The sequence below is a fragment of the Schistocerca nitens genome, chromosome 9, assembly GCF_023898315.1.
Source record: "Schistocerca nitens isolate TAMUIC-IGC-003100 chromosome 9, iqSchNite1.1, whole genome shotgun sequence".
Lineage (NCBI taxonomy): Eukaryota > Metazoa > Arthropoda > Insecta > Orthoptera > Acrididae > Schistocerca > Schistocerca nitens.
Genome location: NC_064622.1, coordinates 227482724 through 227498431, shown reverse-complemented (window position 1 = coordinate 227498431; position 15708 = coordinate 227482724).

Below are 15708 nucleotides of genomic sequence, written 5' to 3'. Positions count from 1 at the left end.
CCCAGAGACATGGTTGGGCGTGAATGTACATCGTACACGGACACATGATCGGCGGCTATGTAAATGGTTATGTAGGGAACAGCCACCAGAGTGCATTAGCGTTGTTACCAGGCATTTACACTGACGAGCCAAAATATTATGACCACTGCCCACAGCGAGATTGTATGTTTCCAGGTGACGCTAAGGGCACGTGACGCGGTAAGAGAATTATATGAGTGGAGCAGAGACGAATGAGGAATCGGTCTAGACAGGATAAGTGGCACAAATGCGGAAATCCGCCGACTTAAGCGGCTTTTACAAAAGCCAGATTGTTTTGGCCCAGTGCCTGGGAGCGAGCATCTAGGAAACAGCGAAGCTGGTCGGCTGTTCTCGTGCCACTGTCGTGAGCATCAATGGAAAGTGGTTGAAGAGCAGTGAAACCACGAGTAGGCGACAAGAAGTTGAACATCCATACCTAGTCACAGAACATAGGTATCGGAAGCTTGTCCACTCTCTAAAATAGGATAGGCGGCGATCTGTGGTAGATCTGACGACTGAGTACAGTGCTGCCGCAGGCACAGGTGTTTTGCAGCATACCATTCAGCGCACGGTGTTGAATACGGTGTTCCACAGCAGAGGACCCTTACGTGCTAACTCAGCAACATCGTCAATTATCATCACAGTGGGCACGGGTTCATCGAGATTGGACTGCGGATCAATGTAATCGTGTCGCTAGCAGGATGAATCCCATTTATTGTTAAACCAGGTCGATGGTAGTGTCCAAATACGCCGTCATACAGGCGATCGGCTGCTCCAAACATGTAGCGCGCCCCGGACAGGAGACACTCACTTGGGCTTCCATGGGACCAGCGGTAGTAATCGAAGACACCATGACAGCTGTGGATTACGTGAACATTATTAGGGTCCACCTGTAACCCCTTATGCTTGATGTCTTTCTCAACAGCGAAGGCATCTTCCAGCAGGATAACAGTCCATATCACAAGACCAGTCGTGCTGCAATGACTTGAGAAGCATGATAGTGAACTCACGTTGATTTCTTGGCCATCAAACTCGGTTTATCTGAAACCGGTGAAATCCAATCGGGACGCTATCGGGCGCCAGCTCCGCGTTTACAAACCAACGAGGCTGGAACACTTGCACAGAGTGACATTTGCATGGAGCAACACTCGCACGGAGCCTGTGGTGCCGCCGAGGTAACTGGCTTTTCACAGGTACGGGTACACTAAGAACTCTAGCAGTTCATCACAGCTGCTCATGCGAGCTGGCTCGTGCTCACATGGCAGCAGTGAACAACCATGTATCGCTTCAGGTTGAGAGTTTCATAGCAAATTTATTTTGAAGGCTGTGCTTTTAATGACAACTAACGATGAAATTCAACATCATGAGAACTGACAATGAAATTCAACAATTATTTTAATATTTTTATCATGCAAAGAACCGGGCCAGCTAAGTAAGAAACACGGTATTTTTTACGACTGTTGCAGCCTTAAGACTGCCCTTTTAGGATAAAATTTAAATTGACAATTTTATATTTCGTTTCATTTTATTTAAACGTTAAACATAAAACCACGGAATGTCAATGAATCTTACTTACTATGCTTTTCAATATACGATCAATGTCTGGTACCACTTTTCCAGTAATGCTAATTCGAAGACAAGCTCTTTAATTAAAGTCTGCCTGTGAGCTTCTAAGGGTGGATGTCGTTCTCTCGAGTAAAAAAGCAGGATGTACATGTAAGTCTAAACTTCCGATGTAATCATAGCTGCAGACTTGCAAGGTCGTGAAAATTTATATCGAGGAAACAGAAATCTACGAGACTAATTTTTCTATGAAACAAATCACGCAAACGAGACACTGCAGGCGTATGGCCTCTGTCTGTTCAAATGGCTCAAATGGCTCTGAGCACTATGGGACTCAACTGCTGAGGTCATAAGTCCCCTAGAACTTAGAACTACTTAAACCTAACTAACCTAAGGACAACACACACATCCATGCTCGAGGCAGGATTCGAACCTGCGACCGTAGCGGTCGCGCGGTTCCAGATTGTAGCGCCAGAACCGCTCGGCCACCAGCGGCCGGCGCCTCTGTCTGTATCTGAGTTTCCACACTGTTAACATAACCCGAAAATCAATGAAACTGCGCAACCTTTTGCAAGCCCAAAAGCGGTATGGTAACTTGATCCGACTGCAGATTCATTCGTTGAGTGTTCCTCCTGAAAAAGGATGTTCATGGTGAAAATGTTGGGAAAATTACTGCGACGTTTATTTCTCTGCTCCCTAATGACTAATACATCTTCAGTCATATTGCTTCTTTTTTAAATTATTGCACATCGGCTTCTCGCTGTTCGCCTTCCAAATGTTTATAAACTTTTGCATGAGATCTATTTTAATGTCGTTGTAAACTGAATTTTTTCGTTATTTTCAAAGTTTTGAAACACATTAATAGAACACTAAACGTATCAAGAAACCATCGAATACAAGAAACATATAGAAACATATGCGTTGGTACGCTGGTGCTGATGTGTCTAACCTCTTTGAAGTTCCTAACCCGATCATCATGCTACTTTTCATCCCTTTAAAGACAGGTACTCCATTTTAAGAGGAGACTCCGTCCTAAAAATTCCATTTTTTTCAAGGCAAATTTAATGGTTATTTCACATCTTTGGGTGTTTACTCTTGGATCCCAAAACGTTTTGGCGGGATTGGAAATACAAGTACGTCTAAGAAATCTTTGAGATATAGACTGCGTAAGGGGTTGCGGCGCGCCGAAAGATGTCAAAGATTATTTTCGATTTCCAGCACCACCAAACAGAACCATCTGTGCTACGAACTCGGCATAAACTCAAACTGAAAAAAGCAAGTCGCAAGATTTCCAGGAAAACTGAAGCGAAGCAATTGGAAGCCACTCGAAGGAAATCAATTACTTTGCCTGTTGACTGTGTAGATATAAATCTAGAGAATTCACTGAAGTTCTGTTTAGTACAACCAACAAGCTCCATGGAAATAGGCACTGGCTAACAATCAGATATCGGTACCACTACACCTGCTCAAGAAGACTGTTAGTAGAATTTTATTCAGAAAATTCAAGAAAAAGACTATGCACATCTTGAAGTTAAGAGAAGAAGCTCATATAAGCAGGAAGGGAACACGTTATGAGGCTGCTGAATTTTAATTGGAATGTGTGTTGCTGTAACACTCATTTTTTGATAAAATGTTAAAATCAATTTTTCCATAAGGTTGTTTTTCTACGTTCAGTACCAACTTTCTTACCATTAATAAAGACCAATCTGACTGAATATTTTGCAGGAAGTAGTCTTGATGTTCGCATTGCTGTGTGACTGTAAAAATGAATTGCTGAGTCGTAGCCCCTATTAAAGAGCTGCCCTACATCCTGTAAGTAAACTGATGAAACTGTAGCGCCTGTTTCTTTTGCTAGCTTCTTGGCGCTGACAAAATGTTCTCGCATTTCATTTGCTGCGTCATCTGGAATACGAATTAGTCTTCCTTCGCGTTTATTCTTTTAAGGCTTACACAACGCCAGTAAGTCACATCTTGTTTTTTTCTCTTTTTTTGTTTAGTTCACTACGTAGTGATGCCCATTGTAAATCAATAAAGGCTTCCCTTTGGTGAACTCTGTGAATTCCATTATCTCGGCACTAAAACAAGGAGCAGTCAGAGGTCAACTGTAGTACTGAACTCGGAGAAAGCCACGCACACGAGCAAGTGCGGGAACAGGGAACTTTTTGTAAGGACTCGACTTTGGCCTTCCCCAGAATACGTCGTAGGGAGCGGCGGACAGGCTGGTGTATCCTACTTTTGGAACACCCTGTCCACTACCTACAATGTCCTGAGCTCCCTATAAATGTCAACACGTTCTCTCCCCGTCCAAGTATCACTCCCTGCAAGTACCACAAACTCCAAACCAAACACCCGTAAATTACGGGAAGTGTGTGACCTGTGCGTAGGCATCTGGTGCCACACATCTCTGGAAACCTGTCGAGTAAGTGTTGAATCCATGGCGCGCAGTATCACTGTTAAATTTCGTTCCAGAAGCGAACCAACACGCAATCAAGTAGGTGGTTATAATTTTTTGATTCATCAGTGTATACAAGTGATACGTTCTGATCCGTCACCTTACTGTCTGGAGGCAGCAAAATATTGCTGAACCCGACGGGAAGGCCGATCTGGTACGGAAAGTAGAGAGGAACTAAATGCATTTTGATTACTAAATTGTATTTGCGTACATCTATCCATCTCATATTTCAATAAAAACAAATAGTGATAATCTGTAAGCACACGAGAAATATTAAAATGTTAGTATTAGTGTTAGTAATAATAATATAATTTGCAGTAGTAGCAGCATTTCCGGAAAAAAACTGAAAAGAACCTAGATGGTAGTAGTAATATTAGCGACTTTTTTGTAGTTGTAATAGTGGTATTGTTCGTTACTGTAGCAGTAGTATATGGAGTCATAACGGTAGTAATAGTAGTACGTATAATGACAACCGTAAATCAGTCAAGATAATTTGAAATAAAGAAAATCAATGGCTCTCTTTCTGTCACACTAGAGGAAGACCCCGACTGAAGTGGCAGAGATGCCATATAAAAACGATAGGTATCAATCTACATGTTAGATAATAGTAGAAAAAATTAAAGGCAAGGAGAAATAGTATTACAGAGCATGTAAACTTAATTCAACCAGCAACCTTGCCGCAGTGATAACACCGGTTCCCGTCAGGTCACTGAAGTTAAGAGTTGTCGGGCTTGGCTAACGGGCTTGTTCGGACGGTGAGGAGAGAGTTAAACATAATTCATTCTCAGAACAGAAAAAAGGGATAAGAAAATAAGTAGATTATGATGAGAATTCACGCTATGACATTACCTGTTTCACGCATCTAAAATCTATCAGCCACTCGCCTATTTAAAATAAATTCATACATGTGAACGTACTATTATAGCAAAACAATATATATATTCTCTTTTTTTTCTTTTTATAAAACAATCTGAAATGTAAAACCAAAGTCATGAATTAGCTGTACTGTAAGTAAAGACTAAATTTCAGCCACGCTTCTAAAAGATGCACTATCAATTTTTTAACAGAAAAAGCTATGCCACTTCAATTTTTCTACCGGCATATTGGCGCCTTTTTCTAATATGAGCTTGAACTGCACACACGAAAGTGGCTTTGCCAGATTCTAAGACTAAATAGATCATATTTTAATCTTAATTTTTATTATACCTATGTCAAAAAACATCAGCTTTTATCATTCCTTTCTTGTGGGTACCATTTTATATGCATTTTTATCGTTCCAGTGGCCGTACAACAAAGATCTAGGCGGTTTGTTCGGTGATATAACGATCGGACACGTTACCTACTCATTATTACAAAGCATAAACGCCCTGAGACTTATTTGTCGATCATTTCCACTTTCTTGTATACATTTTCACACACGAGATTTCTTAAAATGATAGGTCATCTATCATTGAACAATGACGTCGTCAATTGCTTCACAGGCCTGATGTGGCTCCACTATTTAAATATGACGATCAACTACCATATAAGCTTCCAGAATGAGATTTTCACTCTGCAGCGGAGTGTGCGCTGATATGAAACTTCCTGGCAGATTAAAACTGTGTGCCCGACCGAGACTCGAACTCGGGACCTTTGCCTTTCGCGGGCAAGTGCTCTACCACTGAGCTACCGAAGCACGACTCACGCCCGGTACTCACAGCTTTACTTCTGCCAGTACCTCGTCTCCTAACTTCCAAACTTTACAGAAGCTCTCCTGCGAACCTTGCAGAACTAGCACTCCTGAAAGAAAGGATATTGCGGAGACATGGCTTAGCCACAGCCTGGGGGACGTTTCCAGAATGAGATTTTCACTCTGCAGCGGAGTGCGCGCTGATATGAAACTTCCTGGCAGAGTCCGGTCGGGCACACAGTTTTAATCTGCCAGGAAGTTTCATACCAAATAAGCTAATGGTAGTATAATTAATCAAAACAGGGAATAATTTTTTTGTTTATAATCGTTGGGGCTTCCTCCTTCGCCTCGCGGTATTCAAGTTATGCAGAAGGTTTTGCAATCATAGCCTTTTTATATCGAGACCTCCTGAGAAAAATTTTTAATAAAATGTATCAGGATTTAGAGAGAGAGGGAGGAACATTTCATCACACATGTAATTCTATATGTGACTGTCCATTGCTGTAACCAAGAAAGTGAGCTATGTAAGATAAATAAAGAAAAAAATGTTATTAGGCATGGTGGTGTATACAAGGGGCTTGAACAGAGTCAAATTTTCAGTGACCACTGTGAAGGACACGGTGATGCAGCGTACTCGTATGAGACAGCATAATCAGCACCAGACTGAATTTCAAAGGGGCCTCAGGCGAGGCGTAAAGCTTTGTGTCATGTAGTCAGCAAGGGTACACGAGTGGGCCTTCGGCTACGAAAGCCTATATCGATGATGTTTCGTTGAATGGCTTGCACGGTGACACTTGTTGATGGCCCAGTACTGAAATCTGCAGCAAATTACGGAAGGGTTGCACATCTGTCAATTTGAACTATTCTCTTTAGTTGTCGTTGGTGGCCGGCCGGAAGGGCCGAGCGGTTCTAGGCGCTTCAGTCTGGAACCGCGCGACCGCTACGGTCGCAGGTTAGAATCCTGCCTCGGGCATGGATGTATGTGATGTCCTTAGGTTAGTCAGGTTTAAGTAGTTCTAAGTTCTAGTGGACTGATGACCTCAGATGTTAAGTCCCATAGCGCACAGAGACTTTTTTTTTTTTTTCGTCGTTGGTCCCGGTCTTGCAGGATGTTTTCCGCCCACAGCGATGTCGGAGATTTGATATTGTACCTGATTTCTGATATTTTCGGTACACTCGTGAAATTTTCGTACGGGAAAATCGCCACTTCATCGCTACCTCGGAGACGATGTGTCCCATCGCTCGGGCACCGACTATAACAACACGTTCAAACCGATCTAACAACTGCACTAGACACTAGTCGTGCAGTGTATATTTATTTATTTACACGTCAAGTTCCAAAGAACCAAATTGAGGAGCAAATCTGCAAGGTCATGGGACGTGTCAGTACATGAAATTACAACATAAAAGTAATAACAGATATAAATAAACTGTTTACGAATCCGAAAAAAGTCAATCATACGTTTAAGTAAACGCAATCAACAATACAACAAGAAACAGGAACTCCTCCACGGAATAGGAGTGACCCATGAGGAAACTCTTCAGTTTCGATTTGAAACCGCGTGGATTATTGCTAAGATATTTGAATTCGAGTGGTAGCTTAATGAAACTGGATGCGGCAGTATACGGCACACCTTTCTGCACAAGAGTTAAGGAAGTCCGATCCAAATGCAGATTTGATTTCTGCCGAGTATTAACTGAGTGAAAGCTGCCTATTCTTGGGAATAAGCTAATATTGTTAACAAGAAATTACAGTGAGGAATATATATATATATATATATATATATATATATATATATATATATATATATATATATTGAGAGGCCAATGTAAAAATACCCAGACTCGTGAACAGGGGCCGACAAGAGGTTCGTGAACTTACACCACTTACTGCCCGAACCGCCCGTTTATGAGCCAAAAATATCCTTTTAGAATGGGAAGAGTTACTCCAAAATATAATACCATACGACATAAGCGAATTAAAATAAGCAAAATAGACTAATTTTCGTGCCGAAGGATCACTGACTTCAGATACCGTTCGAATAGTAAAAGTGGCAGCATTAAGTCTTTGAACAAGATCCTGAACGTGGGCTTTCCACAACAGTTTACTATCTATCTGAACACCTAGAAATTTGAACTGTGCAGTTTCAGTAATAATATGGCTATTGAGGTTTTGTTGAATTGTGTGTTAGAAACTGTAAAAACTGAGTGTTACTGTGATTTAGCATTAGTTTATTTTCTACAAGCCATAGACTTCTGCACCATTTGAAACCGAGCCAATGTTGCACACAACAGCCTTTACTACCAAGCTAGTGTCATCAGCAAATAGAAATATTTTAGAGTTACTCGTAATAATAGAGAGCATATCATTTATATAAATAAGAAACAGGAGTGGCCCAAACACTGATCCCTGGGGCACCGCCAACTTGACTCTACCCCATTCAGACCCCACATCACACCCATTCTCAACATTGTGAATAATGACATTTTGCTGTCTGTTGCTAAAGTAAGAGGTGAACCAATTGTGAGCTACTCCCCGTATTCCGTAATGGTCCACCTTCTCGAGCAATATTTTGTGATCAACACAATCAAATGCCTTAGTTAAATAAAAAAATATGACTTGCGTTCAGACCTTTTGTTTAGCCCAACCAGTATCTCACAGAGAAAAGAGAATATAGCATTTTCAGTTGTTAAACGACTTATAACGATGAATTGAACATCAGATAGCAAATCGCGTTGCCGACCGCAGCGCCTTATTCTGTTTGTTTACATATCTCTGTGTTTGAATGCGCAAGCCTATACCAGTTTCTTTGGCGCTTTAGTGTATAAATTTGTTGGTTGTATGGACAATTTTTACTTAAATTTACAGTCTCTTTAAGTCATTTTGTCACACCAGTGAGCAAAACTTAAGTGAGTAAATAGCTTTCGCACGATATGTCATTGCCAAGTAATACAGCTCGATGAAACTTGGACCACACATAGAATGAACTGCTACAGTATAGTACAGAAGGTAGCTGAAATCCAATAATTACACTGAAGTCACCGCGATTTATGATCGTTCCCTGGACATTACAAAAGGAGGAACATGGTTCTTAATAGGGTGTGTGATAACCACGGACAGCAGTGCATACTCTATAATGCGCCCCAATCCTGGCCAGAAAGTTGGTAAGTAGTGCATGAGGTATAGCGTTCCATTCCTCCACCAGCGTCGTCAACAACTGCTGGATGGTTGTTGGTGCATAGGGGTGTGCTGCAATGCATCACCTCAACACATTCCACCCGTGCTCAATGTGATTAAAGTGGAGGGACGGGCAGGACAGTCCATCCACCAAATATCCCCAGGTTCCAAGAGCACCTCCACCTGCGTAGTTTGACGCGGTCGCACACTGGCCTGCTTAAAAATGAAGTCAGGGCCGAAAGCACCCTTGGAAAGACGCAGATGAGGATGGAGTACAATGACGTTGTAATTTTGACCGATGAGTGTACCATGTTCAAAGATTTGGAGGTCAGTGTGCTACCATGTTCAATGGTTTGGAAGTCTGTATGCCTATGCAATATTACGCCTGGTTGGTTGTGGTCTTCAGTCCTGAGACTGGTTTGATGCAGCTCTTCATGCTATTCTATCCTGTGCAAGCTTCTTCATCTCCGACTAACTACTGCAACCTATATCCTTCGGAATGTGCTTAGTGTATTTATCTCTTGGTCTCCTTCTCAGAGTTTTTACCCGCCAAGCTTCCCCCCAGTACTAACTTGGTGATCCCTTGATGCCTCAGAAAGTGTCCTACCAATCGATCCCTTCTTTCAGTAAGGTTTTACCACAGATACCTCTTTTCCCCAATTCTATTCAGTACGTTTTCACTAGTTACATGATCTACCCATTTAATCTTCAGCATTTTTCTGTAGCACCACATTTCGAAAGGTTCTGTTCTCTTCTTGTCTAAACTATTTATCGTCCATGTTTCACTTCCATACATGGCTACACGCCATACAAATACTTTCAGAAAAGACTTCCTGACACTTAAATCTATACACGATGTTAACAAACTTTTCTTCAGAAACGCTTTCCTTCCCACAGCCAGTACATTTTATATCCTCTCTACTTCGATCATCATCAGTTATTTTGCTGCCCAAATAGCACAACTCATCTACTGCTTTAAGTGTCTCATTTCCTAATCTAATTCCCTCAGTATCACCTGATTTAATTCGACTATATTCCATTTTCCTAGTTTTGCTTCTGTTCATGATCATTTTGTATCCTTCTTTCAAGACACTGCCCATTCCGTTCAACCGCTCTTCCAGGTCCTTTGCTGTCTCTGACAGAATTACAATGTCATAGGCGAACCTCAAAGTGTTTATGTCTTCAACATGGATTTTAATTCCTACTCCAAATTTTTCTTTTGTTTCCTTTACTGCTTGCTCAATATACAAATTGAACAACATCGGGTTAGGCTACAACCCTGTCTCACTCCCTTTGATGCCCCTCGACTCTTATAACTGCCATCTGGTTTCTATACAAATTGTAAATAGTCCTTCGCTCCCTGTATTTTATCCCTGCCATATTCAGAATTTTAAAGAGAATGCTCCAAATCAGCATTGTCAAAAGCATTCTCTGAGTCTACAAATGCTAGAAAAGTAGGTTTGCCTTTCCTTAACCTATCTTCTAAGATAAGTCGTAGGGTCAGTATACTATGCATACCGTAATAGCTGGACCACCAGAACGATCATGTTCGGCGATGAGTATGCATTAGGTGTTCCGATCCCTCACCATATGAGGATATATCCAGAATCATTACTCAGACTGAATCTGCTGTCATCCGTGAACAGCACTTGACTCCACTCCCTCTTGGTCCCGTCCTCTTGGCACCATCGCAACGGTACTGCCAGTGGGCAGCTGTCAAAGGAACACGACGCACTGGTCCTCGGAAAAGTGACCACCCCCCGGAAGTCAACATGCCACTGAAGAGACCGAGCGAGGTAGCGCAGTGGTTAGCACACTAAACTCTCATTTGGTTCGACGACGGTTCAAACCCACGTCCGACCATCCTGATTTAGGTTTTCCGTGATTTCTGTAAATCGCTTCAGGCAAATGCCGGGATGGTTCCATGAAAGGGCACGGCCGACTTCCTTCCCAATCCTTCCGCAATCCGATGGGACCGATGACTTCGTTGTTTCGTCCCATCTCCCCAAATCAACCAACCATGTAGAGCGTGAGATTGAGTGTCTTGCAGTCCTACTAAACGCGGTTCCAATTGCATCCGCTGTTTGACGCGGGTCTTTTCTTGCCCGTGGCACATTGTAGCGGTCATCTGCCGCTGCAGCTCACCGCGGTCGACCAGCTCCCCTCCTTTGGGCAGCAGTGTCTGTCCTTCGGAACGCTACCCATGCTGCGAGCAATACCTATTTCTTGGGCTCCATTCGTCACACTTCTTCCGTCTTCCAGTTTCACTACTATTCTTCCCTGTATGAAGTCGTCCAAATGTTGTCGCTGGACCATGCTGTAACCAAGAAAACCACCACAGTCTATCGTAACTGTTCCGTGGTTGACACACGCCGTCTTTACCTGTTTGTTCAACTGCCCCGTGACGCTATAGTCACGCTGACCTCTCGCCACGCGACATCCATTTTTCTGTGCGCGACTGGAAAAACATTTTCATGCACTTCACTCATTTCCACCGAGCAGTTAATGTGTTACGTTACTGTATCAATCCCGTCCTTAAATTTTGCAAAGCAGTGTGTTTATGAAGTACATGCGAGACAAACATGTTGTGGATCCATTTGTTTGCTTGTGAGTGTATTTTATTACCCTCGATGAAAGTCGACTTTCGTTGAGTTCGGTACCAAACCACCAAATTAGAGCAGACTGTGATGTACTTGTCGTGATGCATCCCGAGCGTGACTCAGCTCTCGCGTAGTACACGCCCCGCACGCCGGCGTGGTCGCGCTGCGCTGCGCTTGTTGCAGGACAAAGGGAAGCGGCGTACTGTTCCGTCATTACGCGCCAGTTAGGCCAATGCTGCAGCTCGTGGACCGGAATAATGACCGGGAAAGCGAAAGCGCTGCTGCAGCAGCAGCAGCTGCTGCTACACTTCGAGCTAGCAGCGGAGTGCCAGCCAGGCTGACCGTCGATCTGGGAAACAGGTCGCAGCGCACCCAAGGAACTCCTGCACAGCTTCCAGCCTCTGTTAAACACGTTCTTTACCATTTACCTAAATGAAGACTGGATATGACTAAAGGCAGTGCTAGAAACTGGCTAACAAGTGCGCTAGGTAGGAAAAACAGCAATAGAATGGGACGCACTGGAGCATAATGTTCATCAGCTTCTGTGGGAAGATGTCGTTCCTAAGGTGTGCAATACTGTCGACTAAAAAACAAAGGAAAGGCTTCGAAATAGTCGAAAACAAGTGACATAGTTCCCTCAAAAACGAATAAAAAGTGACTCACAACGTAACTTAATAACGTGACAAAAATATACGAGTTGCCAAAGCCGTTTGATCTTTACGCAAACAAAGAGCCACCAGAAACAAACAGAAGGCAGAGCTACTTAAAAATACTATCCTCAATAAAGACTATATCGTTTACGAGTTAGCAGAAGCATAGTATTAGCCGTGGGTGAACTTGACGTACTAGACAATGAGGAATCTGGACACGTAATTTTTTTTTTAAGATGTTTCCGAGACCTTTAGCATGCTTGGTCATAAAACTCTATCAACGTAGTTAAAAATGATAAAAGAAGTGTCTAATGATCAATTCCAGTCACTCCAGGAAAACCTGGCAGAAGTAGCAAAGCCCTCAATAAACCGAAAATTTTGCTAAAAGATATGCAAATAAAGTAATTCCTCAGAGTCTAGTATTGTGATAATCATTGTTTTCGATGTACATAAATCATTTTACATCAGTGTTAGTTACGAAGAAAATTTCTGTTATCCGAGGGAAAAAAAACCTCGCTAACACCTCACCTCTAATAAAAACAACGTAACTGAAGCCCTCACAATTTGTATAGACCGCCCATTTTAGTTCACGGATCCAGTTAGACTTCTGTCAGTAAATTAAATATGTTACTCCAAGAAATTCCTCTGAAGAAAACGAGTTTATCTCCATATCTGCCGGCGAAAAGGCTTCGAGTAACCCAGAGAGCTATTGATATTATTGGGAATACCCCGAATGTGTACCAACGACGATTTAACAATTCTTATTTCGTTAATAATAGGGTTTTTATAGCATACTACCAGTGCATATCCTGTGTTTCATTTACGTCTTGTTTACTCGTTTTCGTATACTCTGATTGTAAATCTTGTATTATGTCGAATCAGTGCTTTGTTAGTCCCATGTTACATCGTACCAGGGTCCAATTAAATAATGTCTATCCCGTGAACTGTCAATCAGTTGTAATATGACATTTCCTGTGTTTAGCTGACTCAATGGGGACGTTTAGAAAGCCAATAAAATAAAACTTTGCTCTTAAAAATTGACGTAAAAATTTCCGAACAGGAGTAAATGTTTTGGTTTTTATTTTCAAATTGTCTTTATAAAAGAGGCAGGTTGTAGTTAGCCATGCATTTCAAGCGCTTCAGCAGTTTTAAATGTTTCTAAACAAAAACAGACCTTTCAACACAAGCTTTCTGTCATTGTCGTCTCTCTTTCAAATACAAACTAATACTGCTGTAACTTATATTTTTCATTTTTTTTTTTTTTACTTTCTGCGTGGCAAATGAACGGAAAGACCATAGCGTCACCACATAATACTATTCATCAGCGTTACAAACATGGCTCATCTAGAAGTAAATAAGATAGAAATTAATGTCGTTTGCTAAATTCAATCAGATAATGCTGTCGCAAGTCTTCTGTTTGATTGGAATGTTTTAGCAAATTATATAAGCAAATGATAATTCGAAATCTGAAAGAGAAGGAAACGGGCATTTGTGTCACTGGTGAGAGGTTTTAGAATCCCAACTCGCCTTGCAGTTCTTTGCATATGGAGCTCCCTTTTTTGTTGTTTTGGTGTTGATACGGTTCGTGAGTGCTACATTCAGATCTGAAATTACTTTCGAAGCTGTCGTGTTCTGATTTCTCGTCACAGTCCACTTCAATGAACGTCCGTCACGATCATTCAGCACACACATTCGTCCGCATTGTGCCTTAGCGGGTGATGTTTTTCCGGTTTCCCTGTTTCGGTATAAATCTTCGATACGGTGCCTCTTGAAACGCCAGATAGTTAGGCTACTTTGATTACGGCAGCAACAGTTGCCCCGGGTTCGATTTCGCTTAGCTCCGACATAATACTGCAACGCAACCTCCTTACTGGTGGTGGTATAGTTAAAGTTATAGCTCAACCTGGTACGAAGATTACCGTCGCTTGTTATGTCCTACAGCTCCTGCATGCTATCATCTGTATTAATGGTTAAACAAATTCGTGTGGTCCAAAAAATTACAGGCCCCTGCGAGTTACTAAAAATGGCTCTGAGGACTATGGGACTTAACATCTGAGGTCATCAGTCCCCTAGAACTTAGAACTACTTAAACCTAACTAACCTAAGGACATCACACACATCCATGCCCGAGGCGGGATTCGAACCTGCGACCGTAGCGGTCGCGCGGTTCCAGACTGAAGCGCCTAGAACCGCTCGGCCACCAGCGGCCGGCCCGACGAGTTACTGCTGGGGTATAAATAATTTCTAGTGGGTGGGTTTAACCAAGCGGTAAAAATTTGAACGCAACGGATAACGCAATATTTTTTGGAACCACTACAGAAGGCACCTATGCAGGGCTTAATAGGGAGCATAGAACCATTATTTACTTTCATGACTCAGCATTCAGCTGTGGTACTTACTTTCACCTATTCTTTATGATGAATGGAGGAAACAATCAGACATATTTACTTTCATGACCCAGCATTGAACTGTAGTACTGACATTCACCTATCCTCCATGATGAAGGGAGGAAATAATCAGACATATGGTATAGGTTAATTGATATTTATTCAATACCGATGGCATTTCAATATCTAGCCATGTGTGTGTTGGAATACACATCATCACAATTGGTCTCTCTAGTTAACATGATTCACTTTCGCCACATAACTATGGAAAGGGAGAGGGGAGCGCAGACCTGGCTTGAATGTAATTTTATGCAGGCACATAATTATACCTAAACCCCTGAGGTCACGCAGAACAAGTTCAGCAAAGACAGTACAAGCGAACTCGGTCATGGGGGAAGAGTATTTGCCTAAATATTTCAATTTTCGTTAAAACGTACGCTTAAGAATGGGTAGCAAGTGGTGCACTTAACTATGAATGAAACAACACCACGTTACCGTGCTGGGGGAAGAACATTTACTATCATATGGAGGGAAAACTTTGCAAGTCTTTATTCCATCAATAGGCATTAAAATCTGAACTTTTCTGGATACAAGAGTTTAAACTCTATATTTTATGTAACGGACAACGTGGCCAGCGAATCAAATAGTTGTGGGAGGGGGGGGGGGGGGGAGGAGCACAAGAAACATTAAGTAATTATCACAGTAATACTATTCCACACACGTGGCTAAGTTGCGCTAGCCAACAGAAAATGCAAAAAATACGGACATAAACCGGATTATTCCTTCCCTATCTTACACTCGCCCACTACCGTATGGTTATTCACTCGTCTAGTAAACATTTTCAGACCGAAAGTGCACTTTACCAATATGGCGGTTGCTCAAACCAATCACGTGGCGGGAAAGCAAGTACACAAAGAGAACATGCGAAAAATAAATAAAAATCCCTCAAAATATTACTGTAAAAGAAAGACCACATTAAAATACATTAAATGAGTGAACCTCCGGTAAACACAGAGCAATAAACGGACATGAGGTTAAGGGCCATGGTGCGTTGCCTGACCAAGACACAAACGCAAAGTTCTGACTGAAATTTGAAAAAAATCGTTCAAATGGCTGTAAGTACTATGGGAATTAACATCTGAGGTCATCAGTCCCCTAATACTTAGAACTACTTAAACGTAACTAACCTAA